Below are 27,893 nucleotides of genomic sequence, written 5' to 3'. Positions count from 1 at the left end.
GCTTGCTTTTTTAGAAAAAAATCCCTAGCATTATTTTTTGAGATTAAAATGGATTTTTTTAATTAACTGCTCTAAATTTATTAACCTGCTCTATGATATGAATAGGAAGTGGATGTAAAATTTAATTTTTCCTGTCTGCTATGGTGGACACTGAAATTATTTAAAATTTTTCATTCTTAGCAAGAGGAATGCAACAACACTTCGACAGGTAACTCCATGGACACATGAGAGTTATCCTCTAGGCTGTTTTGAAAACTGTCATTATTGCACATTATAAGGGTAAGTTTTGTTTAGTTAAACTTTTTTCCATTAGATGTGTATATATGCAGGTACACTGGGCTGTGACGTAAAATATATTTCTTACTGAGGGTCACAGTGAAAAGCTGGAAGCTGCCACACTAGGGCATGTACCTTAGACCTACTGCTGGATCACAGGATATATGCATCTTCAGCTGTCCTGAATGTTGCCCAACTGCTTTTGAAAGTGACTGCAACTTATGTGCAGGGCTCCTTCCTATTTTACCACATTTTAGCACTAGGCTTTTGTGACAAGGGTTTCTAACTGTAATCCTAGTTTGCTTTTCCCTATTGCTGATGAGACTGAGAACAAGTCAGTTCTAAGTGTTAGAAATCCATTTATTTGAAAGTTTACATTTTGTAATTTTAGCACAAGAAAAAGCACGTGGAAAGGAGAGGCTGGGATCTTTCAAGGTTGATAGGAAGAAGGCAGGCGAGAAATAGCTAATGTTTTGATACCTGATGTTACAGACGTCAGCCTTAGAAAACGACTAGCATTGATGGTGTTCTCTGCTGTCGGGTATGAGATGTGTTGCACTTAGAGCAGAGGGTGAAAATGTAGGTGCCTTCAGCAGCCTGTGTTTTTATGTGAGTGAAGCGTGCTGGGTGTAACATGTTTGCACATTTAATGCATGGAACAGTTCTTCACTCCTTCAGAGATGTATTCTCTCTCCCAATTTTCTTGTTCTACTGCCCTCTTAGTCTGTCTTTTACTTTCTGTCTTTGATGCTTGTGTGGGTGCAGAGAGCTAACTGGACGGTGAGTAGTTTCTTATGGTAAGTTTCCGTGGTGGGCTCTGCAGGGGCAGCTGCAACTCTGCTCTAGGGGAGTTTTGTTTTGTGGGAATTAGAATCCAATGTTGCTAGATATTTTTATGCGTTTTCCAAGAGAAAGTGGAAATATTTTTAAAAATTAATTTAATCTTGTGAAGTCTCTTGATTTAGTTTTTAAAATACTGAGCCACGTTTTTAAAAACAGTTTGGGCCAAACAAACTGTATCTGAATTTAGACTGTGAGCCACTGATTTGAAATTTCTCTGTTAAGGGAACAGAACTGTGAAATGGCTAAGTTTTTAGAAATCGTGAACACCAATGTTGATTCCTTGTGACCTAATTTGTCATTTTGCTTGTTTTCTCCTGGGTGTGTAAATGAGTGCTGAAGGAGCTGTGAAATTCTGAATAATACTCATTTGTCTTTGCTCCTCAGCACCTAACACAAGGCTTGTTGTATAACAGGTTCATAATAAATGGTTGTCCAGTCAATGCATAAATGAATGATGAAAACATACAGCTCCTGTTCCTTTAGAATTGAAAATCTTAGAGTTGAAAAACATGCTTGCTGTTTACCAGTATTGTTATTTTCTCGGGGTTAATAGTAAGAGGAAATTTCTGCTGCACAAGGCTCTTCCACATGTCAAACCCTGACAGTTTTACTGTGCACCAAAATGCCACATAACTAATTCATGATTTATAAAGAAAGCTCAGCACATTAATAGATTAGTCAGTAGAATGAATAATAAATGGCAAAGCTATGTATACAAAGAAAATATGCCTAGCTCTTGGAAAATCATATAATGAGGGTTGGTCCATCTGGAGCCTTTTCTTCCCTAGGGGAAATGTGAGGATCGAGTGATAATCCTTCAGTTATAAGAGAAGAAAACGAAGTTCCATATGGGCATTTGATCAAGCCCAGGAAATTGCAGTGCTGAGGAAATTCTAGAACAATTAACACTCTTCCGCACTTAACCCAGTAGGCAGCCCGATTGGATCCATGGCAGCAGGAAACTATTGAAAACGTTAATGTGGAGTGGCTAGGAATTTGATCATGATCCTTTCCATCCCTAGCGGCCAGAGCCATCAGAGTCTTATTTTAAGTCTCTTGATTCTAAAAATGACTTCAGAGCTGTCCTTAGTTCTTCCTGCTTCCTGACTTGCTTCTGCATGGCCTGGGCCACAGAAGCGCGGCATGGTCAGTGGGGTCTCTTCCCAGCCCTGAAGTCCTGTTAGAGTTTTCCTGGTCCCCGCTCTGACATTCCATAGTGGCTTCTTCAGGCAGTTTACTCACTGGGAGTTTCCAGCCTTGCCTGCGGCAGCATTGCCCTCCTCTGCAGCCCCCAGCCTTCAGCACTGTAGGGAAACCCATCAGAAGACCACCTTGACAGTGCAGTCAGTCAGCCAAATGTCTTTTCTAAATCCTTCCTCTCCTTCTGGACATTATAATAACATCTGTTGAGTGCATTCCATTTGCCAGACACTGTTGCAAGAATTTGATGCATTCTATCTCATTTAATCTTTGCCACAAACCACGAGGACAATATTATTATCCCTAATTTTTGCGATGAGGAAACTGAGGCACAGTAACATGTTGATTATCTTTGCCTTTTTGAAATTCAGCTTATTTTTTGCTTTCCATAGCAGTTCATTTCAGTGAACATTTATGACCTCCTGTATTTCCATTACAAAGATGAGCAGTGCAGGATTCCTTCCATCGTGGAGCTTACGGTGGAGGAGATGAGAAATTCCACTGTCACAAGCAAGGGAGGACTGAGGTGGGCACAGGCAGCAATGAAAGCTCGTTGTCCATTCTGAGGGATGGAGACCACTTCCTGCGGGAGGTGGTGGCAGAACTGCCTTGGAGGCAAAAATATAAAATAGGCAGGTGTTGTGGTGCACATTTGTAGTCCCAGCTACTCAGGAGGCTGAGGTGGGAGGATTGATTGAACTTGGGAGGTCAAGGCAGCAGTGAGCCATGATTGCACCACTGCACTACAGTTTAGGTGACAGAATGAGACCTTGTCTCAAAAAAAAAAGAAAAGAAAAAAAGAATTAGATGAAATAAGATGGGAGGGTGTTCCAGGAAGAAGGCACAGCATGAGCTGAGGCAGAGAGGTATGAAGCAGCCTAATGTCGCACAAGAACTGCAAACAGTTTGATATTACTAAATTAATGTGACGGCAATGGGTGGAACAATGTAGGAGGCATGTATAATGTGCTAATGAGCCTGGCTTTTGTCGAGTAAGTAGTAGTGGCTGTTTTATTTTAAGCTTGGAACAGGTGTGGACCAGAATATAATTCAGTAGATTGCAGTGCATTTTGGAGGATGAATGGGAGGGAAGGTAAGAATCAAGGGAGATCAATTATGTGGCTGTTGTGGTAGTCCAGGGAGGGATGAGGAGCTACAGAATAAAGCCAGTTGGAAGTACAGCAGGAGGAGACGAGAGAGTAGATATGAGAAACATTTAGAAGTTAAAATAAGCAGGACATTTTTTGTAACCGTGATTGGCAATATCTAATTGGGCTATTGGTGAGGGAATGATTATATTATATGTATACTAGGGTGCATGATCAGTTGTTAAGAAGCATCAGGCAGCTTTATGTACATGGTGTGGATGAATTTGAAACATTGGAAATGAGTGGGAGGAATAAGATACAAAATAATCTGCATGCTATGCTAATCATGACTGTACAAAACAAATTTGCATAGACTATCTCTGGAAGGATGTGTGAGTTATCTCTGCAGAGGACAATTAGGTGGTTGGGGGAAGGGATAGAGAGAAGGGGCTTAGGTTTTATGATGTACCCTTCTTCCCTTTGAGTTTGATGCCATGGGAATATATGACTATTTTTATCAGATCTCTGTGTGTGAACTGGATATGGGGACTGAGGGAGAGGAATTAGGTGTACATAACCCTGGGTTCACAAATGCAGGTGAGGGAGTAGGTTTATGTGGTGGGGTTGTTGCGGGGGAGAGGGGATGATGAGTCAGTTGTTGTAGGTATGTTTTTCACAGTGGATTTAAGTATGATTGATGAATCACATCCTGGTGTTTCTTTTTCATTTAAAATTATTAAAAGCATTATTTTAAGGTATTTCAACCCAATTGGCCTATGTTTAGACCAATTTTAAGAGAGTAGGAATTTTAGCTTAGGAGAAGGAATAGGAAATCTTTTCAATGACCAGAACTCAGCAGTTATAATCAGCTGCTAACAGGTTCAAATGACTTTGGGAAATAAACTGGGAAACTTACTACTTTTTATATTTTTATGGGAGAATATTTTCTCAATTCCCAACAACTTCCTCCTAAACTTTCTGTAATATAATCTATGAGGTAATTGGTTTTCTTATGTGCTTCTTATTAAGTAATTATCCAACAGAATAGAGTTTTGTAACACACATTTATAGGCTGTTAGTAGCTTCACATGTACATCAATCATCATAATGTTACTTTGCTATATTATCAGGTGGAGATGAACGCCTTTGTGATAATCAAAATAATAAATTTAAAAACTTTCCCTTCACTGAGGTGAAGACAGAAAAAAATATTATTAAAAAGCCAGCACTCTATTAATTTGGTTTTGAGCTGGTGGAGTCCAGGGTTTATTCATTTATTTGTAATGGGAAATTCAAGTCTTACTCACCTAGAAAATCATCATCTTTGCCTGTTTAATGTTTTCAGTTTTGAAATACTAGTTTACAAACCTAACCTCTCTCAGCATCCCACTTTTTGCCAGCTATGATACATTTACTGTCTCTTTCCCAGACTACCACCAAGGGATTTGTAGCCATGCCATGGTCACAAAGACAGAAAAATGACTTCTAAACTACAGTACTGCAGAAAGTACATGACATTGCTCTTTGCGATAGAATTTATCTGCCAAATTAAAGAACTGTATTTTTTGCTGTTACATTTACCTTGCCACATGTGTTCTTTCTTCCTTTAATCACTTTTATCGCACTTGACATTCATTAGCATATATTAAGAATATAGAAAGTTAGGTGAAATAGGCAAGTGTCTCAGCTACCTAGTGGTGAAAAATTTCCCCCTAGATTTAAGATCTTCTTACATCAAAAGGATTTTTCTAGTTCGACAAAACAGTTCAATGCGGTAGACTAAGCTTTGGCCCCTCACTTTGTAGAGTTTTGATTAGCAGATAGGATAGAATTTCTAGAGAAGCAGTCAGGAACGCAAACTGTGACTATTGGATTAAGCAACACAAAACAAAGGGCATAAACATCATCATTTGCAGTAAGAAGAATGAGAAGGGGGATGTGATTTATACACTGGTTTCCATTTTTAAGATGTAGAAATAATATACCTTTCCTTATGTAAATTCTTACAGGGTTCTTACCTGCTTAGCAGGCCATCTTGCTTATATTAGAACTCAAGATAGTGATCTCTGATTCATTGGAAATTACTGTGATGTGATGGTTGTGATTATAGTTTGTTTTAAAATACAGATTTAGATGTATTGCAGGTATGTATGTCCTGTAGAGTGTAATTCCTCATGATAATATCCTTTTGTTGTAAGACAGCAGCACATCTCTGGACCCCAGTGATCTAACAGGCTGCATTCATGGCTCTGGCCTTGTGACGATGGGTCAGTGGACTCTACGCTATCTGCCCCAGGTCTTGCCAGTGGTGCTATCAAAGGCTGTTAGGCTCTGACAGCCGAGATTGGTGGAGGACAACCAGCCAGAGAGGTTCTTGCCTGGGATCTACCACCCCATTTCACTCAACATGACCTTCCCAAAATGACTGCCTTGGCTTAGGGTTGTGGAAAGCAGCCCCCTGGATCATTCAGAAGAGATGCAAGTCCCTGTCTATACTCCCCAGAGGCATCTGTAACCTCTGCAGTCAGACATTGCAAAGAGTTCCAGTGAACATTTTAGGACAACTACCAGATTCCAAGTGGTTTCCTTCAGGAGCTGAAGTTTGGAAGAAAGCTTAAGTGAGAGAGACTTGTTTGAAGTAGGTATTGTGACCAGCCACAGTTGAAGAATTAAACAAAACTCTTTGTTAGGTACTCTGCATTGAGAGGTCTGACTTCCATGGCCAAGTTGTTACTGATTTCTATTTAGGCTTGTAAATTCTACCACAATGCTCCCTAATTAGAGCTGCTCTATCATTTTTCAAAAATCATTGTTATAAACAAAAATCATTTAAAATTAACAGTGCCTTTTCATCCTGAAAACCATTTTCAGGCCCTTTCCATTTTAAGAATAAAATTATATGAAAATTAAAGAATATACTGGATTTCTTTAAGGTATAGAAATCCAGTATATACTTTTCTCTTGCTTTTCTCATCCAAAAACAACCCTTTGTTTTTTTTCTAAAAAGATTTAGTTCTATTATCTTGAGGAAAAGATTTAGAAATAACAAGTTTGAAATTAATAGAAGAGTTTAACGGTAAAACATGTAGTCATCATTAGTTTCGGTTTTTGTTGCTATCTTGGAGTCAATTCCATGAGGTCTGAAGTGATTCCCAGGTTCAAAATGGAAAGAGAATCTGGGAGAGTCAGAGGCTCTGATGAGATTCTGAGTTTAGTGCCTCAGAAGATGCCCAGTTTCCCAAAATATACTGCAGCGTATCTTAATGTTAGCATGAAATGTTAAATGCTAACATTTAATATACACATTGAAATGATATTATGTTAATGTTTTAAAATTTGGAGCAACCTTTTTTTGGGGAGGGGAACTTTACAATGATTCAACTTCTCAAGAACCAGTGCTCCCTTAAAAGAAGTAAGCATAGCACCCAGAAGAGAATTAAGGAGGTCCTCTCTTGCTTTGGAGATGACATGTTTGAATTTAAAGCAAATCATCAAAAGGAACTTTCTCATGCTTAGGCCAACTACATGATGCATTTTGAAAAGGAATAATTAGATGATGAATTTTGAAAAGGAAGTCACTTTCCTGATATTTGAGAGCTTTTGAATATATTCATTGTTTACAAGGTAAATGTATTGATTTTGCGAATATTGAAAATAAATTGATTACAATAGAGTCCATGCCATTAACGTTGGCAGTTCTTTTCCCAAGAACGTTTCACCCTAGTTTTTCTTTTTAATTAATTGTTTTTGAATAGATAATATATTTGTTTCCATTGTCAAAAAAGTTAAGAGAGATATTAGAAGGTATGCTTCAAGAAGTTTTACTGCCAACCCCGTTTTCATTTGCCCCATCCTACCCTTCCGCCCCATAGGCCAACATGCTAGTTTCTGTGTATTTTCCCAGGATCTTTGGAGGCGGTTCTTTATGAAAATATGTATTGTGCTTCTCCCTACTCCCCTTTTTATATAAAAATAGTGTAGTATATATGTTGCTTTTGTTTATTTTCCTCACTTAAGGGTACATCCTAGAGCGGTTGCCCTTATCAGAAAATAGGGAGCTGCTTCTTAGCTCATGGGGATGGCCACTTGGATTGTTTCCAGTGTTTAATGTTTTTCTTGTACAGACACTGCTGTGATATTTTATGTGCATGTGTAGGTATATATGTAGGATAAAATCTCAGAAATGAGATGGTTGGATCGATATTTATAATTTTGATAGATGTCAGATTATTCCTCAGTGTTTTTGTTGTTGTCGTTTGTTTGTTTTTTAGAATAGAATTTTGCTTTCTCACCAGGAATGTTCAAAGGAAACTATTTTCCTGTGGCAAGCACGGCCGTGTAACGTATTGTCTTAATCGGGGCACTTCTGAGAGTGGAAAGCGGTTCTATTAATAGCCACACTAGGGCAACAGGCGTAAGCTGGGACTTTGCCAGGTAATCTGGGACATGTCTTGACTTAATGTTAACTTTGCTGACAGAATATGCCGTATAAGACTTTCCAGTTTTTCTCAGGAGACCTTGAATGGAATTAAAATTCAAAATTAATCCTTTAATGAGGCCAGCCTTTAAAAGTGAAGCCACTGATGATTGCATACCAGTAGGAATGTATGTAGTGTCATGGAACTGTACACTTCAGTGTGATTAAAATGGTAAATTTCGTTATGTATATTTTACCACAATAAAAAGCATAACAGTTAAATAAACATACTACTAATATATGAACCCACAGGGATTAATCTAAAAAAATTAGATAAAATGAGAAAAGAAAAAAGACAGTCTCAGATGCTACATGTTGTAGGATTCTATTCATAAAGATATTCTGGAAAAGGTAAAACTATGGAAACAACAAATGTGTAGGTAGTTTCCAGGGGCTGAGGGCATAGGGAGGGTTGACTACAAAGGAGCTGGAGGAAATTTTGGAGGGTGATGGGACTGTTCTATATCTTGATTATGGTGGTGGTTACAGGATTTTATGTGTTTTTCAGAACTCGTAGAACTATACACTTAAAGGAGTACATTTCACCATATGTAAATTATAGCTTAATAGAAGAGAAATGAAAAAAGTGATGGAAAAAAAGTAGAGTTCCCAGTGTTGTTTCCCTTGAGCTCTGGGAAAGATGTCTTGCCTGGTCTGGCTTCTCTTCTGGGCAAGGGCAGCGTGATCTGAGTGGCACTTGCCGATGGGCCTCCTGCCCAGTGACCCCTGCGTCACTTGCACTTTTCTAGCTGTCATTGGTGGCCGTGCCGCTTCAGGAAACTGTGGTCCTGTACGGCTTCATCTGGCTTGTTTTAGAGATCTTGCAGATGCCAAGGTCAGGGGTTCAGGGTGAGTGTGGCCCACCATTGTGTCACCCCAAGGCTCAAGTGGGTGTGAGCTGATCTGGTTCCATTTTACCTGGAGGGAATGGGGAGCCCAGATAATTGCTTCCCAGTGCCCCAGTCTTTCTTGCATGCCCGAGGGATTCTCCCTTGTTTCTTCGTGGCATAGGGAAAGGATTCTTACATGGTGAATCAATCTTGGCTGTGACAGAGGATGCCAGTTAATGGCCAGCGTAAATGTCTGCTGCATCTGGACCAAGTAAAAAGAATGTTTAGTTGGGCAAGAACAGAAGGTTCCACAGGTAAGTAGGGTGCAGGGTCGGGAAGACAGTGAAGACAGATGGAAAATGGCACATTCTCTGGGTCCAGGATGGGAGGTGGATGCAAAAGTCAGCAGAGGTCAAGAGTCAAAATCAGAAGAATGCTCAACATCACTAGTCATTAGGGAAATGCTCATCAAAGCACAGTGAGCTACTACTTCACATCCATGAGGGTGGTTATTATTAAAAAAAAAAAAAAAAAAGAAAATAGCAAGATGTGGAGAAATTGAAACAGTTGTGCACCATTGGTAGGAATGTAAAATGCTGCTGCTGCTGTTATGGAAAACAGTATGGAGGTTCCTCAAAAAATTAAACGTAGAATTACCATCTGATCCTGCAATCTCACGTCTGGGTTTATATCCCAAAGAATTGAAAGCAGGGACCGAAACAGATATTTGTAGACCTCTGTTCACAGCAGCATTATTCACAATAGCCAAGAGATAGAAGCAGCCTAACTGCCCTGTGACACTTGGATGAATGGATAAACAAAATGGGGTCTGTACATACAATGGAATATTACTCAGCCTTGGGAAGGAAATTCTGACACATGCTACAACATGGATGAACCTTGAGCATATTAGCATATGATGGTAAAGGAAATAAGCCAGTCATAAAAAGACAAATACTATGTGATTCCGTTCAGATGAAGCACCTAGGGTGGTGAAATTCATAGACAGGAAGTAGAAGGGTAGTTGCCAGGGGTCCAGGAGAGCGACGTGGGGGAATTGTTTAATAGGTATAGAGTTTTAGTTTTGCAAGGTGGAAAGAATTCTGGAGATGGATGGTGGTGATGGTTGCAGAACAATATACTTACTGCCACTGAACTAGTGAATACATTTTAAAATGGCTAAAATGGCAAGTTTTATGTTATGGATATCTTACCATAAAAGCATAATCTTAAGGAAAATTCAAGGGGAGTGAGCTAAAGCCAGCAGATTTTTACCTGCAAAGCCAAGGCAGGCTGGCTGTCATATCCTTTGGGTGGGTGTGAAGAAGGCACCCTTGCAGTGGGTGGTTCCTCACACAGAGGTCCCTGGCAGGTTCTCCTCTCCATTGCTCCAGAGTGGCCCGACTTCCCTCATATGCCATCACTTGCGGGACCATCAAGCTAATCTTCCTGCTACATGCATTGTCATTCACGTACAGTGACGATCTTCTGTAACTTCTGTCCAGGACGGTGGCCAGAAGCCATGTGCGGCTGTTGTGCACTTCCAGTGTGGCTCATCCAGATGGTGATGTGCTGTAACTGTAAGATGCACACTGGATTCTGAAGCCTTCATCTGAGAAAAACAATGTAAAATACCTCAGTAATAATTTTATATTGATAATATGTTGAAATAACATTTATTGGGGGGGTCAATGAAATGTATTATTAAAATTAATCTCACTTGTTTGACTGGAATTTTGTTATTGTGGCTACTAGAAAATCTAAAATTTCATGTATGGCTTTTGTTGTATTTCTGTTGACTAGCATTTTTCTGGAGCAGCAGCACCATCTGAAAATGTGTTAGAAATGCAGATTCTTGGTTCCCACCCCAGGCCCTTGGAACCAGAAACTCTGGGGATGGAGCCAGCAATCTGTGTTTTAACATCTGCTCAAGTTTGAGAGCCAGGGCTCTAGAGCACTCTTAATCAGTTTAACAACTACTAAGACTAAAAGGCTGCTTTATCACTGCTGCCAAGCACCTTAACCTTTAATCGCAGCTTAGGCAGGAAGGACTGACTGCAGGTGCAAATTAGCACGGCACTCAGAGTTGTTTGGGTGCTCTCTTGCTTTGCTCTGGATTCTGTCTCTCCACTCTCTGCTTATGTGGCTTCTCACCCACTTTGTTTCTTTACCGTCCTCCAGCTCCATGCTCAGTGGACTTGACCACAGATTCCACTTTCCCTTCTCTTTGCTCCCTGGGACAAGGGGAGTTCTCCTTGCCAGTTTCTGCTACCTGATGCACTTGAGTTAAGGACGATTGCCGAGCACTCATGTGAACTTTGCTGAATTCTGTGTGGTGTCTGCATTCTGCTCAGGCAGGCGGGGAGGGGAGGATGTGAAGAATTAGGGGAAGGGTGCTAAATTATCATTGGTTTTGGAAATCTCATGCAGTTGAGAATCTCTTGGGAAAAATGAGAGTCTAAATTTGTTCCTCTCTCCCTCTACCCCTCCTTCCCTTTCTTCCTTCTGGGGGAAGTTTTGGTTGCTTCCTAGTATCAATAAAAGGGGTCTTTATGAGACTTCTGCATCTGGTTTTGATGAGACCAGATGTGTTTGAGCAAATCATTCACCTTCTCAGTGCTTCTGACTCCTGGTCCTCAAGGCAGAATTAATGGCTTCCAGTGCCGCATCACAGCTTGCAGCGCACTCTCCGTCACTGCGTGAAGAAGATCAGTGTGCCTACGACCCGTTCTGGGACTGACATCTGATGGAGCTGTATTTGGGCTCTTTTTGAACCCCTATGATCCGATTTGTCAAATGAGGATAAAGGAGGTCCTCAATACTTTCTGTAAAACCCTCTGGGCCAAATCTGTGCATGAATTTGCACTTCAGGTTTTTAGATTGTGCCTGCGTTGTATATAACATTACATTCCTAAAGAAGGGCTAGGGCAGTGCCCTGTATCAAGTATGTTATTTCTGAAGTGAAACATGGGCATTCACGCTAAATGGGATTTCTCAAAAAGACTATAAATAGCTTCATACATTTGGCTTATGTTTTTCTGTCAAATGAGTTACAAAAACAACCTCTCAGCTTTTAGATCTTTTGGCGTTCAGGATAATGGATAAGGGATTGTGGACTTTGGTAGTGCCTGTGTTGTCTGAAATAACAGAATAAACCCAGATTAGCAAATGTGTGGCTTTTGTTTGTTTTGGAATGGCTGAAGAATGCCCCAGATTAGGAGAAGATTCCTAAGAGCTGATTCATGTGTCAACCTTTTGGAGTTGATATTGTTACCAGCAACTTGAGAGAACTATATGTTAGTGTCCAGAAATATGTATGGATGTTCCCAGGTATTGGAGCTTAATGTTATGATTTTGATTTTTAGACGGAAAAATATCCCAATTCAGACACATCTTTGAAACTGGCTGTATATGCATGCTATACAAAGTTTTATTTCTTTGAAAGCAGAACACAAAGTAGTTGCAAAAATCCACCACAGTGTCATAGGTTCATTGTCATGACTAAATGGGATACTGTACTGAAAGCAGTTGGCACAGAGTGTGGTCTTTAGAAACTCAATAAATGATAATTTGGTATATTATTATAACTGGGGATGTTAATAAGTAGCCATTGTCTGTTCTCATTCCAGATATAAATGCATTTTATCAAAATTTGTTCCTTATATTTTAAAATATTTTAGCAAAGGAAGAAGGAAGAAATACTTTTTTTTTTTTTTAAAAGCTTTATCTTTGGTTTTTCCCTGGCTTTAATTCAGTGCCCTTGTTTAAGTCACTTCAACTCTGTGATGGTTAATTTTGTGTGTCAACTTGGCTGGGCCCAGATATGTGGGCAAAGATTATTGTGGATATTTCTGTGAGGATATTTTTGGATGAGGTTAACATTTAAATTGAAGGATTTTGAGTAAAGCAGATTGATCCTCCATAATGTAGGTGGGCCTCATCCAATCAGTTGAAGACCTGGATAGTCCTCTCCTGAGCAAGAGGGAATTCTGCCTGCAGACAGCTTTCAGACTCCAACTGCAGCATAGCTCTTCCCTGTTTTCCAGCCTGATGGCCCACCCTGCAGCTTTTGGACTTGCCAGCTTCCATAATTGTGTGAGGTAATTCTTTAAAATAAATCTCAATCTCTGTCTCTCTAGAACTCTGATGAATGGACCTCTCTTGACCTTACTTGGTTTCTTCGTTTATAGAAACAGAACATAGGAGATGATGGCTTCCAAAGTTTCCCTTAAGATTGTGAGAAGTTATCTGGGTCTAAAGCAGCATCTAGGATGGCCCAGCGTTGGCGGGTTAGGATGAGGGGGCAGGAAGGAGAGTGGGCCTTGGGAGTGGGCATAGACGGCAGGCTAAGTTGGGAGCTGTTGGGGCCTATGGGGATCCATATGGAGGTGTCCGGTACACCCCTGGATGAGAGTTGGTCTTGAGGGTGATGGCGATTCATGGAGAGGTGTTAACAGACACAGGATATAAGAACTTGCCTGCTGTGTCGAGCAGAGTCCCTGATGCATATACTAGGTAGGCACAGGCTTCCTGGCTTCAGAGCCCAGAGGGAAACCTAGCAGCTGGGACTCCACTTGGTTGTGTTAAAGATGCTACCCCCAGTGTCCTGGAGACTGTGGCTGCATGCCTGCTTTCTCACCAGCTGCAACGAACTAAGACAAAACAATTCCTTAAAGTTCACCGTGTCCCCTGATGAATTTTGGGTTACTCTCCCGAGCACAGACTCCTCTAACAGGACCAGGCATCAAGTTTGGCTGAGATCTGTTCCTGCAGAGTCCAAGTCTTAGATGGAGGCTTGAGCTGCAACAGCTTGATATCACTATTCCCTTTGTGAATAGTGACAGTATTAATAGCTGTGTCTGCTGATGTGTGTTCAGTGTTTACCACTCCAGAGCTGCGCTGTCCGCTGGGGAGCCACTGGTCCCATGTAAATTAAGAATTTAATTCTTCGGTCACACTTGCCACATTGCAGGTGCTCAGTAGCTGCATATATACCTGGTGGCTTCTGTATTGGACAGCACAGATGTGGGACATATCCATCCTCACAGAAAGCTGGCTGGACAGCCATGCTCTAGTCTAGAGCTTTGTGTACATTGTTACATACTCCCATGGTGTTTGGGAGTGGGAATTATTATCCCCAGTTTATAGATGAAGATATTGGAGCTTAGGCTGAATAATTGGCCCCAAAATCACAGTTTTAAGTGACAGAGCTGGGAACTCAAAGCTGGACCCCTCAGACTCTCCTGGAGCTCTGGTCTCGTCCACTGGATCTGGACTTGTCAGCCTGCAGGTGGTGGTGAACCTTGAGCATGCAGGAAATCTTCCGTGTCTATGGCAGGAGGCAACCCTGGGTGAAAAGATGGAGAAGAGTGGAGACACACAGAGGGTGTGGACAGAGGCTCCAGAAGGATGCAGCACATCCAGTGCAGCACAGAGAGTTCGAGTCGCATTGCACAGTGGCAGCATGAAGTCTTTGATCTTCACGAGAGCTGTTTCAGCCTAGTAGAGGGGGAGAAAGCTGGATATCAGGGCTTTGAGGAATAAATAGGAGATGAGGGAGAGGAAGGAGATGGGGTTGGGCAGCTAGAAAGAGACATGAGATGAAAAGACAGGACACTTTGAGGCTTGAGGAAGCTTGCCCCTGCTGACAGACTAAGGTAAAGATTGTGGGAACCAGGCTGGAAGCAACTTTGGGGTGGGGGCCAACCCTGAGACACATGCCCTGCCTAGAGGGGGCCACCACCATCCTGTCCCAGCTGACTGCTGCTGGGAGACCATATTAGCTTTCTGTTGCCAGAGTCCACACATCTGGATTTTTATGTGAAATGTGCCAACTTATAAACACGTTTAAAATAACATGTGCTTCCATAAAAAGCACACATCCCGTTGCAGACCAATGTGAATGTCTTTAATGCTGCAGAACTGTACACTTAAGAATGGTTAAAACGGTAAAGTTTTTGTGTTTTCTACCAAAAAACAAAAAGCACATATCACCGGGCCATTTGGGCACACAAGTTGTGAGTTTGTGACTTCTGGGCTAGGGGGATAGATCCTGCATTACTCTCTACCTTGGCTGTGCACAGAGAATCCTAAACCCCAGGCCGTACCTTGAAACAATGAAGTCAGAATGTCTGGAGGAGGGACCCAGGTAGCAGAATTGTTTAAAATGAAAAAGTGATCTCATTTTACAGCCAATGTTGAGAAGGTGAAAGAATTAGCAATTAGGATAGAGACAGGAAGAAATAGCGTAAGAATCCATGTATAGGGAACTTCTGTTTCTGGGACTGGAGGGACAAAAGTGAGGATGTATATGGATTATGTTACATTAGGGGTGTGAGGATACCGCAGCAAGAATAATGGAGAATTTCATGATGTCCAAGACTTGAGCTCAGCTAGTCTTTAACTTTTCTAGTTGCAAAGTGGCAATGACATATGCACCTACCTGGCTATGTCATCACGTCTTTGTGCTTCTGAAAATCTGTTTGTTCCCGGGGAATTCATTTTGTACAGATGTGTTGTAAAGCAAAAGTGTCATACTCATTAGTGATAATCTTTTAGGAATCACTTTACCTTTCCATTTCTACCCCTACTGTACTACTAGAGAAGTTATTAATTCATTTTGGAGAAAACAGAAAACTAGAGAAATGGATTTGTGAGCCAACAGATCAGGAAGAACAATGAAATCTAAATGTATAGCGCCACTAACGAAGCTTTTAGTAAACCGAGTGTACAAAGTGTTCACTGAATATAGACAGTTATTTCAAAAATGTAATTATCCCTTTTAACACGAAAATGTTAAAAGTCCATTAATTATCAGATATTCAAAGAGTTGCCTTTGGAGTAGACAAAGACCTGAGGCATTCTTCAGAGGGAGCAGTTTTATTAAAGGGGAGTATATTTATGTCTACTAAAAATTACAGAAGGTTTTGAATAATTCAGGGGGGAAATAAAATTCTGTTTCCCCCCTGAATTTAATGTAGCGTGAAGTGATGGAAGCTCATGTCTAAAATATTAGTTTAATATGAGAATAAGCCTCTTTCCAGCAGGAAGATGTTGCTCATTTAGCTTTCCTTGTAATCAAAGGCAATTGTTTGTAAACCAACTTGGCTGTACTTTGAGTCAATTGGTTTTGGACTAGCTCCTAATCAAGAGATGCAAATGCTTTCTTGTCAACAGTTTCATTGGCTTAGACCTGTCTGCTGAGGGAGATTTTTATTGATTCCTGGTAACTTAAGATGCTCTGTTGGGCATGCTTTATAAAATTTGTGAAGCTGGTGGAGTGCTGGGAGCTGAGAATCTACACACGTGTCAGCTGTTGATATATGAAAGAGCCACAGAGTCCAGGCAGGCTGGGGAAAATGGTTGCTTAGTAATTTGGGCATTTGCAGATGAATTCTCATCTTGCCCAAGACTCACTCAGTGAAAGGAGCTATGAAAATGAGGCCAAGATAGTGACCCCTTTTTAGATAAGGGATACATGTATGAGGAAATTTTAGGGGAGCATATATAGTTCAGACATACAGCCAAGACACTGAATACAAAATTGGCCTCATTAACAAAGTCCCTTGCCAACTTCCCAAGCCCAGAAAATTATCCCTCAGCAAACTCTAAGAAGGAGGAGGTCACAGGTGTGAAGATGCTTAGATTTGACTTGTTGAGGATGGGAATGGAGGAGTCTGTGAAGCTGGGTCACAGTTTGATGAGGGTTGGGTCGTCTGCTCCAGCAGTCCTCTCTACAGGTGTCCACAGGGCCCACAAGAGGCTGGCTGGGAGGACGAGGGTGGATGGCAGCCCCCTCATGTCTTCTGCTGGGGAGACAGTATGAGGGGTGAGGATGGGGTGAACAGGGAAGCCCATGCAGCTCTCTAGAGAGCCAGCTGCTGTGTGGGATTGCAGGGCCACGTATGCCAGGTTGTCTCATTCTCTGACTTAAGACAGGCCTCGGGTTGTTTTTTTGCAGAATTCCCTGATTTGTGCATATTGATAATAAGTTTAAATCATGACATTGTGAGGGTCAAATAAAATGCCTATCGGGGTCAGATTTGACCTGTGTGCCTGGCCCCTTGGCTCCCTACTCTACTTTCCTAACCAGGGCTTGTATGGGAGGAGGTACTGGAATCTTCTGCTGCCTGGGAGGTGTTGTGAACTGGCAGGAAGATGTCTTGTGGATTGGGGCTTCACTGAGTGAGTCACTCGTTTAACATGTGTCTACGAACTACTGTGTGCCAGGCACAAGGTGGGTTGGAGGTGTGGGGAATTACAAGCCAGGGAGATGTTGGAGGCCTGGGACTCTGGAAGGAGCTGGTATGTTTATGAACTGACTCTTTTCTTTTTTTTTTTGAGACGGAGTCTCGCTCTGTCTCCCAGGCTGGAGTGCAGTGGCGCGATCTAGGCTCACTGCAAGCTCCGCCTCCCGGGTTCACACCATTCTCCTGTCTCAGCCTCCCGAGTAGCTGGGACTACAGGCGCCCGTCACCATGCCCGGCTAATTTTTTGTGTTTTTAGTAGAGACGGGGTTTCACCGTGTTAGCTAGGATGGTCTCAATCTCCTGGCCTCGTGATCTGCCCGCCTCGGCCTCCCAGAGTGCTGGGATTATTGGCCTGAGCCACTGCACCTGGCCTGGACTGACTCTTTTCTATGTGATTAGAGACTGAGTCCATGTGAGAGGATGGGGGGATGGTATTGGCAAGTTCAGTCCTGGTTGGAGAGTGAAGGACTTTTACGGTTGCTCAAGAGTGTGCATTTTGCTCTAAGAGCAAGAGGGAACTGCTTAGTGGAGAACTGTCATGATCACATTCGCGTATTTACAAGCTGCTGCTGCTGGGCAGAGGAACAAGATGAGGCAGGTGACCCAGTGCATGCTTGAGGGCTAGACTTTTAAGAATTTTTGCTCATTTAAGACTGCTGCTATGTTAAGGTATGCAGTTAGGGTCTGTGCTGCTCTTGACCATGTGGGATAGAATGTGAATAAACATCACAGGGTCACATGTGTGTAGGTTAGACTTGTCCTCCCTGTCCCAGCTGTTTTCTTTATTTTCTTTCCATCGAGGTTGTATACCAGTTATGAAACTTCGGTTTGTCTCTTCAGTTTTTAAAAAAAATTGATTTAATTTCGACTGTGAGCCTTTTTTCCTGCTCTGGGCCAGCAGGAGCTTTAAACCTGGCTACTTTTTACCACTTTTTCCCTCCTTCCCCTTTGTGTAAAGGTCCTGGGTTGGAGGCAGCACCCAGGCAGTAGGGACATCCCTCTGGTCCTGTGTCTCAGATCTACAGCAGTTACCTCTGAGATGTCAAGGGTTTCTTAGGATCAGCCAGTGTGATTCTGCCTCTATACCTGGGAACTTGTGCAGTCCTGGAGCCCAGCCTAGGCTTGGCTGAAGCTACTCCTCCCTTTCTAGGCTCAGCTGGCTTTGAGAGCAACCAGCACAGATCCTGCCTACCTCTAGGAACTACAGTCCGCTCCTTTGTGGGCCTGGGAAATTTACTCTGGGGGACTCTCTCAATCTCCCTTCTCTTCTCTATAGTTCCCACAGTGACACCTCTTCTTGCCTGAAACTTTTTTTCCCCTCCATGGGCTTAAGCATTTGGAAACCAAAACCAGGAAGGGAAGTGTCTTATCAGCAGTTCCTCCTCTGCAGTCACAAAGCTCCCTAGGGACTGGGAATCACGGAGGCTGCTTGGGGGAGGTTGATGGAGAAAGGGAAAATAGAAGAAAGAAAGACATTGCTATTTCAACAAATCTTTTTTCCATGGTGGCAAGTTGATGTTACTGTTTGGTTTCAGAGCCAAAAGACAGCAGATATGAGGACTGCCGGAGGGAGGAGGAGGTGAAGGAGGGAACTAGGACTGGCGTAGTCTGAGCAGCCTTTTCCAGCTGGTGGGGGATGAGGAGAGATGGTTTTGATGGCTGCACATGGACTAGAAGTAGGGAGATTTCACAGTGAACGTATCTCACACTTGCATACTTCCGGGAAGGCACTAATGACTGTTTCCTTAATAATTGTATTTTCAGTGGTTCACGGCCACTTCCAACAGCTTGGGTTTTGCCTGACCATTTCTAAGACTCAGTTTGGCCATCCCTCGCAAGCTCCCCTGGGCCTTTGGACAATCCAGTCCTAGTTGCTCATATTTGAAATTTTCTTTTTATTGTGGTAAAATACACATAACATAAAATTTTCTGCCTTCCCCATTTTTAAGCGTACAGTTTAGTGGCATTAACTCCATTCACATTGTTGAGCAACCATCAGCACATCCATCTTCAGAACTCTTTCATCTTGCAAGACCGAAACTGTCCCTGTTAAACAACTTTTCTTCTCTCCCCACAGCCCCTGGCAATGACCATTTTACTTTCAGTGAATTTGATGACTCTAGGTACCTTATGTAAGTGGAATCATACAGTATTTGTTGTCACCACCAGTATTTGCTTTTCTGTTGTTTTTTCTCTCAGTGTCATGTCCTCAAAGTTCCGTGTTGCAGGATGTGTCAGAATTTTCTTCTTTTTAAAGGCTGAATAATATTTCGTTGCATGTATATATCATATTTGTTTATCCATTTATCCATAGAGAGATATTTTGGTTGATTTCACATTTTAGCTATTGTGACCAATGCTGCTGTAAACACAAGTATACCAGTATCTCTTTGAGATTCTGATTTCAGTTCTTTCTCTGTATACCTAGAAGTAGGATTGCTGGATCAGATGGTGATTCTAATTTTATTTTATTTTTTGAGGAATTGCCATACCGTTTTCCCTAGCAGCTGTACGATTTTATAATCCTACCAACAATGCACAGGTGTTTCAGTTTCTTTACATCTTTGCCCATGCCCGTTATTTCGTTATTCTCCTGTGCATTGTCTATTGATAGTTTCTTTTACTGTGCAGAAGCTCTTTCGTTTAATTAGGTCCCTCTTGAGGGAAGGGTGTTTCCTAGATTTTCTTTATGATTCTTATAGTTTGAGGTCTTATGTTTAAATCTTTAATCCATCTTGAGTTAATTTTATCTGGAGAAAGGTAGGGGTCCAGTTTCATTCTTTTGCATATGGTTAGCCAGCTATCCCAGCATCATTTATTGAATAAAGATTCCTTTCCCCATTGCTTATCGCATTGACTTCGTTGAAGATCAGATGGCTGTACATGTGTGACTTTATTTCTGGATTCTGTATTCTATTCCATTGGTTTATGTGTCTATTTTTGTACCATGTGTTACTATCTTCTTTTTGCTTGGTTGATTTTCTTTGTAGTGAAATATTTTAGTTTCGTTCCTTCTCATTTTCATTTATGTATATTCTATAGTTGATTTTTTTGTGGTTTCCACAGGGCTTACATTTATTTATTTAATTCTTGAAAGTTTTACTTTTAATTGACAAATATACATATTTAGGGTACCATGTGATATTTCAGTATGTGCATAATTGTGTAATGATCAAATCAGGACAATTAGCAAATCAGTCATAAATATTTATCATTTCTTTGTAGTGAGAAGATTCAAAATTCTCTCTTCTAGCTATTTTGTAATATACATTATATTATTGTTAACTGTAGTCATCCTACTGTACAATAGGACACCAGAACTTATTCCTCCTAACTGTAACTTTGTACGCATTGACTAGCTTCTCCTCATCCTCTTCTGCCCCATCCCCCCAAGCCTCTGGTAACCACTATTTTACTCTCTATTGCTATGAGACCAACTTTTTTAGATTCCATATATGAGTGACATGATGTGGTATTTGTCTTTATGTGTGTGGCTTACTTCACTTAACATAATGTCCTCCAGGTTCATTCGTGTTGTTACAAATGACAGTATTTCATTCTTTTTAATAGCTGAATAGTTTTCTGTTGTGCATATCTACCACATTTTCTGTATCAATTTATCTGTTGATGGATACTTAGGTGGATTTCATGCCTTGGTTACTCTGAATATCTTTGACTTTTGTCTTAATTTTCTTTTCACTTTTGAAGGACAGTTTTGCTGGCCATAGGATTCTTGGTTGACAGTGTTTTTATTTTTTTTCTTTTTTATTGAGATGGAGTTTCATTCTTGTTGCCCAGGCCGGAGTGCAGTGGTGCGATCTTAGCTCACTGTAACCTCTACCCCTTGGGTTCAAGCAATTCTCCTGCCTCGGCCTCCCAAGTAGCTGGGATTATAGGTGCATGCCACCACACCCGGGTAATTTTTTATATTTTTGGTAGAGCAGGGCTTTGCCATGTTGGCCGGGCTGGTCTCGAACTCCTGATCTCAGGTGATCCACCCGCCTCGGCCTCCCAAAGTGTTAGGATTACAAGCATGAGCCACTGTGCCCGGCCGACAGTGTTTTTCTTTTAGCACTTTAAACATATCAGGTCCATTCACTGAAGTCAGGACCTGGATGTCATCCTTGACCTCACATCTGAGCCATCACCAAGTTTTGCCACTTCTGCCTCCTAAATAGCCACAAATATTTTCACTCTCCTTTCCCTCTGCTGCCATTGTCTTCTCTTTACTACTGCATACCTCCAATAGCCTCCCAGTCTCCTTCTGCTGGGCCCACTCTAACCTGTCCTCAGGCTGCAGCCAGAGCTCTGTTCCCAAAGTACAGAGATGGTTGTTCCCCGGTTCTGCTGAACACTTGTCAGCAGTTTTCTCCAGTCCTTAGGATAGGATCAGGCTATTTAATGTAGGGAGGGTGCCAGCCCTTGCCCATATGCACATGCTTATCTGTCATTGCCTCTCACAGTCATTATTCAGGCCACACTGAGCAGCATTCAGTTCCTGGAAAACTACTCTTTCTTGCCTTTTTTGCTGGGATCCTTCTCATAAGAACTTTGGCTTTTATTCTTAGTGAGATGAAGAGCCACTGGAGGGGCTTGAAGAGAGGAGTGATATGATCTAATTTCCATTTTTAAAAAGGTCCTTCTAGCTATAGGGTTCATTATAAACCACAGGATGGAATCTGGGACATCGTTCCAGGGATCTCACTGAGGAAAGATGGTAGCTTTGATGATGGTGGCTGTGGAGGTTGGGAGAAGTAGTCAGATGCTGATCTGTTTTTAAAAAGATACCTGACAGAACGTGATGACAGGTTGCATGTGGAATGTGAGAGAAAAGGAGGAGTCAAGGGTGACTCCAGGCTGTTTGCCCTGAGCGAATGGAAGGATGAGCTTGCCATCAACTGAGATGCAGGCAGATATTGGTAGAGCAGGTTTGGACAGAGGTGGTGGGAGTGAGCAGAAATATCAGCAGCTTAGCTTTGTGCAAGTTAAGATTGAAATCTGTTCAACATCTATGCAAATGTGGCAGGCAGAACAGTGGCCCCCCACAAAATGTCCATATCCCAGTCCCTGAAACCTGTGAGTAGGTTCCCTCATGTGGCAAAAGGGACTTTGCACATGTGATTAAGGATACTGAGTTGGAGAGATTATCCTGGGTTATCTGAGTAGGTCCAATGAAATCACAAGGATCCTTGTAAGAGGGAGGCAGGAATGTCACAGTCAGAGGAGGAGATGTGATGATCAAAACAGAAGCTGGAATGACGTGCTTTGAAGTTGAAGGAAGGGGCCACAGCTAAGCATGCAGGTAGCCTCTGTATCTCACATTTTGTGACATACATTTCTCCAGCTTCTAGCTGGAAGAGGCATGGAAATGGATTCTTCCTGGAGTGTCCAGAAAGAATGCGGCCCTGCCAATTCCGTGACTTTTGTTTTTTAAGACCCATCTTGAACTTCTGACCTCCAGAACTGCAAGATAATAAATTTGTGTTGTCTTGATCCAGTAAGTTGTGGTAATTTGTTACAGCAGTTATAGGAAATGAATGAAGATATTGAGTGGGCTGTATTACACATATGTCTGGGGCTTAGGGAGAGCCTACCTTCCTTCACTTCAGCTGTCACTCATCACTCAGCAAAATGACCGTGTTCTTTTGGCAGCCTCAGCTGTCTTAATAGTAAACATCTGGAAACAGTTTTTAGACGGTAGGCTAAGTGGATTTCCCAAAATGTACAGTATATGTTTTCTGCTCTTGGCTGGTGTTTCTGCTTATACCTGCTTATACCCTGCTTATACCACAATTGATACACTATATACGCATATATACTATATACTACATGCTTTCTACAGAATTTGATTATCTATTACAAAGTGGTTCCAGATGATAAGAAAATAGGAAAAGTTCTGTTTTGAAGCTGAAGTAGTGATAGTTGCAGGATGTAATAGTTAATAGCAGGGGCAGATGCAGAGAAAATTAAAGTAAAAAGTGAGATGCAAGGGCTTCATACAGTCATATTTGAGCAAATAGTTTAGGAGCTAACAGATCCTTAAATCATAGTGGTTAACCCCTCCATTAGATCATCATGCTATTACAGCCTGAGTTCAGTGACCAATGTTCAAAATGATCGCCTTAAGTCACCATGAAAATATTAGATTACTTTTGATGCACTCTTTCAGAAATTAGAGAATTCTACAGTACATTTTACAAGCTCTCTCTCAACATAATTCAAACTTTAAAGTGCATTGGCTCTTAAATATGCTTCAGTTGCTAGAAAATCAGTTTATCTGGTGCACTTAGTTCCCCAGCGATGCTAGGTAATAGAGCACCTTTGAACTTTAGCAGTGAATACATTCGTGAATACCAACGTAAGATACTGCATGGGCAGTGAGAACAATGAGACTCCAATTGCGCACCAACCCTATTGTGAAAGCCTTTCCCTACAGAACTATAAACAACTAAAAGTACAGTTAAAATAGGTCAAGAAGAGCAACACACTGGGAGTTCAGTCCCCAAGTTAGACCAGAAGCAACAGCTTTGCTACAGAGATTGGAATGGATGGGACATTTTTTTTTTTAATGTTTTAATTTAAGAAACAGTTATATGCTGCTTACTGTGTGCCTAACACTTCTAAGCCTTTTGCATAAATTAATTGATTTAGTTTTCATGAAGCAACTCTGTGAGTAAAGTACTATCATTGTTCCCATTTTACAGATGGCAGAACTGAGGCACAGATAGATCAAGTAACCAGCTCAAGTGCATCCAGCTGGTAAGTCTGGATTCAAGTCCAGGGAGTCCATGCGCTTAGTCTGTGCTAGCCTCACTGGATCTTTTCAGCTTACAGTCTTGAATTCCGTCTCCTATACACGTCTGCCCCTTTTAAATGTAGTTCAGGCATGTAAGTGGGATTCCTGTTGAACACTTTGTGTCCTAATTCAAGTCCTGGTCTGGGCCAGCTATTTATTCTGCCCCAACTGTTTCTGGTCTCTAATTCAACATACCTAGTACTGTCTCACCAGATGTCATTCTTCTTGTTTAAAAATATGCAGTGTTTTCCCATTTCCTACAGAATAGGGGCCAGACTCCTTAGCATGATATTTTTGGTTGTGAGCAGCAGTCTTCTGTGGTTACTTTGTGCAGAAAAGGAAGGCCATGGGATACCTGGGTGATGGACAAGAGCAAGGGAGCGCTGGGCATGGGCAGTGAGAACAAACTAGGCAGGGTGCTCCTGTGGCCCTGGCACAGCCTCCATGGATGGCTCTGCTGCCATTCTTGGTTGCAGCTGCTGCCCACAGGTGCTGTCTCTCATCTAGTCTCACCATCATCATGGTCTTCGTATCATGTGTTTCAGATTCAAAGGCCCAAGTAAGAGCACCCATTTAGCCAACACTGGCTCACCTTCCCGGGGGAAAGAAAGGGTGAGGAGCTCCCACATTTTGCTACTTTTATGGAGTATAGTTTCTTGCCTCCACCAGGACTGACCACACAGAATTACCCAAAAGTAGGAAGTTGGTTTGGTTCCTGCCAGCCCAAAATAATGACAAATAATTCTACAATGTGGCTTTGACATTTTCTGTCTGCAACTCAGAAAGGATATATGGGCACGCACATGTATGTGTGCACACGTACATGCATGTACATGCATTCACTGAAAAATATTTCAGAAAATAATTCTCATCCATGAAAGTGTAATACACTGATAGTTTTTATATAGTCTCATTAAAAAGAAAATACCAGCCGTGACTTATTAAATTGATTTGAGTTTGAAAATCTTGTCCTGCAGCATCCTCTGTATAGTATTATATATTCAAAATACTCCCAATGAGTAGTTGTATTCATGAAATGCTTATTTATATAATGGACAAACCTTTTTACAATTCTGGTCTTTAAATGAATGTTTGTAACATAGATCCTTTAAGTATGGGATTTCTTACCTTCACAACAAAGCCGGCAAAAGTGAGAAGAAAACGTGGATCTTTTGTTTACTGAAAAGCAACACTTTGTAGTTTCTAGACTATCTGTATCGTCAGAAATTGCCCAATACAATATTTTAGCATGTTAGTTTAACTTGCCAGAAAAATTTAAATCAATAATAGTTTTCTAGAATGTGATGGGTTTTAATTTTGATGCCAACTAAACAAGCATGTTTCTTTCAGCAAATACAAACTGAGAACCTGCTGTGGTGAGCTCCTTTGCTGGGTGTTGTGAAGGATATGGAGGTGAACTGGGCTGGGATCCTCGTCTGAAGGAGCTGGAAGCTCAGTACAGAAGAAAAGACAAGCCTGTAGCGAATAGTTGTACAAGGTGGAAAGTGATCAGGATCATGGGAAGGGAATAAATAAAATGTATAGGAATTCAGAGGAGCACAGGTGTCCAGTTCTTGATGAGCAGGTGCTGCAGGAGGACCTCAGGCTGCTCTCTAGAGGGACTTCTCCAACATCTCGTACCTGCCATGGTGCAGCCAGTGAGGCCATGGAGATCAGCGTGGGCTCACAGACCCTTTGCTGCAGTAGGATTCTTGTCTTGGCATTTCTTTGTTCCTACAACCCCAGCCACTTCTGCCACCACATCAATGCTTAATGTACACAGGGTGAGTGAATGGACCTAGTTTTGGCAGCAGAGCTCCTGTGGACAGTGATGAGTGCTCAGCCACCAGCATTATGGTCGAGGGCCCCACACAGGTTTCTGTGGGCCAGAGAGGGGCTTGGAAGTCCTTTGGGGAAGTGGTGCTGGCCCAGCAACTGGAGAGGGGCAAGAACAAAAAGGGCTTTGATCCCAGTGCTTGCCCATCTCCAAATTGGAAATGATGAATTTATCTATGAACTTGGGAAAGTTCTGTTGGGTGTCTGTTGTATGAAAGTTCTGGTACAGAAAGGGATCTGCAGATGCTAAATGACAAGGACCCTGCCCTCTAGAGCAGCCAAGTCCTGGGAACAAAGTAGGGTGGAGAGGAGTCAGGAGGAAGCATATACAGGAATAACCATGGGCAGTAAGGATGGAAAGGGGTTAAGTGCTGTAAGCGAGGCACAGGCAGAGAAAGTGCAGCCGTGATCTTGGACACAAGGAAGTAGGGAACTCCATACTGACTTTAGCACGTGTGAACCAGGCACATTTTCGTCTGTTGTTATTCTCTAGTAATGATACCGATATCTTGCAAACATGCTTCTTCCTCACAAAAACTGAGCTAGTATTGTTAACCCAGGACATAGTCTGCACCAAAGTACTTCTGTGTCTTGTGAGGCTCCGTTGAACACAGAATCTGCTCTGTAGGAATTTGCTCCATGGAGGTAGTGTTGAAAAGCAATAGTATTGCCATTCGAGTTTTGAAGATGAAACTATTTCCATGTTCTGGTAGATGGCCCATTGTAACAATTCTTTTCTTATCTGATTGTAGCTAGCTCTTTTAAAGCTGCAATTCTGACTCAGACACTTTCACCAGTCCCTTACTATGTAGGGATTTGGTTTCTAGAACAGAGACTAAATATTTCTCTTGTATGGAGGGGCTGTGCAAGTTCCTGGAGAGGGGAGTAGGGCAAAACCAGAGGGTAGGTGGATGTGGGGCAGCTGTAAGCTGGGGCTGAGAGTGGGCAGGTGAATGGTGAGGTACCAGTGGAGGATCTTCCCAGTTGCAAAAGTTTAGTTGCAGGCACAGAGCACTCTGCACCAGATGCTGTTAGGAACACATAAAAGCAAACAGCAGCAAAACTCATTCTTACATCTCTGGGCATTACTCCTTTCTGTGGCCCAATGAACCAGGTACATAGCAATGAATCTGAACATATATTTTTTTAATGCAATACTCCATTTATTTAATAACCTCCCATGGAATAAGTGTGTTTTATATATATATATCTTTGGTCCTCCCAACAAAGCTACAAGCCTCTATTTTTAGGTCCATTAGAATGCTCATAAGGACACAGATGAGATTAGTGAGTTACCATGTAGCCACAAGATGACAGAACAATGATCCAAAGCAGAAGGTGGCACATTCCAGCACCTTCTTTGCCTCTGCTTTGTATGGATGGTGGTCATTGTGAAGGCATTCTGAGAGGCCTGACAATAGGCAGGTTTTTTAAAATTTTTATTATACTTTTAAGTTCTAGGGTACATGTGCACAACATGCAGGTTTGTTACATATGTATACGTGTGCCATGTTGGTGTGCTGCACCCATTAACTTGTCATTTACATTAGGTATATCTCCTAATGCTATCCCTCCCCCCTCACCTCTCCCCACAATAGGCCCCAGTGTGTGATGTTCCCCTTCCTGTGTCCAAGTGTTCTCATTGTTCAGTTCCCACCTATGAGTGAGAACATGCGGTGTTTGGTTTTCTGTTCTTGCGATAGTTTGCTGAGAATGATGGTTTCCAGCTTCATCCATGTCCCTACAAAGGACATGAACTCATCCTCTTTTTATGGCTGCATAGTATTCCATGGTGTATATATGCCACATTTCCTTAATCCAGTCTGTCATTAAGATGGATGTTTGGTGATGGATGTTTGGGTTGGTTCCAAGTCTTTGCTGTTGTGAATAGTGCCACAATAAACATATGTGTGCATGTGTCTTTATAGAAGCATGATTTATAGTCCTTTGGGTATATACCCAGTAATGGGATGCCTGGGTCAAATGGTATTTCTAGTTCTAGATCCTTGACTAAACCAGGAAGAAGTTGAATCCCTGAATAGACCAATAGCAGGCTCTGAAATTGAGGCAATAATTAATAGCCTACCAACCAAAAAAAGTCCAGGACCAGATGGATTCACAGCCGAATTCTACTAGAGGTACAAGGAGGAGCTGGTACCATTCCTTCTGAAACTATTCCAATCAATAGAAAAAGAGGGAATCCTCCCTAACTCATTCTATGAGGCCAACATCATCCTGATACCAAAGCCTGGCAGAGACACAACAAAAAAAGAGAATTTTAGACCAATATGCCTGATG

General features: G+C 41.8%; 1 protein-coding gene across 14 annotated transcripts in view; it reads left to right on the top strand.

Annotated features, from left to right (window-relative positions):
* The window catches only part of LOC105490184 (microtubule associated scaffold protein 2), a 626,066-nt gene that overhangs the window by 151,049 nt on the left and 447,124 nt on the right, over positions 1 to 27,893 (top strand). For 5 of the 14 annotated variants that reach the window (XM_071081501.1, XM_071081496.1, XM_071081497.1 and 2 more), the window contains one exon: positions 23,668 to 23,722. The exons of the other annotated variants lie outside the window; for them this stretch is intronic. The gene's annotated coding sequence lies outside the window, so the exon portion shown is untranslated. The remainder of the gene's footprint in view (positions 1 to 23,667; positions 23,723 to 27,893) is intronic. 14 annotated transcript variants of the gene reach the window in all.

Source organism: Macaca nemestrina, chromosome 16, assembly GCF_043159975.1.
Source record: "Macaca nemestrina isolate mMacNem1 chromosome 16, mMacNem.hap1, whole genome shotgun sequence".
NCBI lineage: Eukaryota > Metazoa > Chordata > Mammalia > Primates > Cercopithecidae > Macaca > Macaca nemestrina.
The sequence above is the reverse complement of the archived record's forward strand: the minus strand, read 5'-3'. Positions and strand labels throughout refer to the sequence as shown.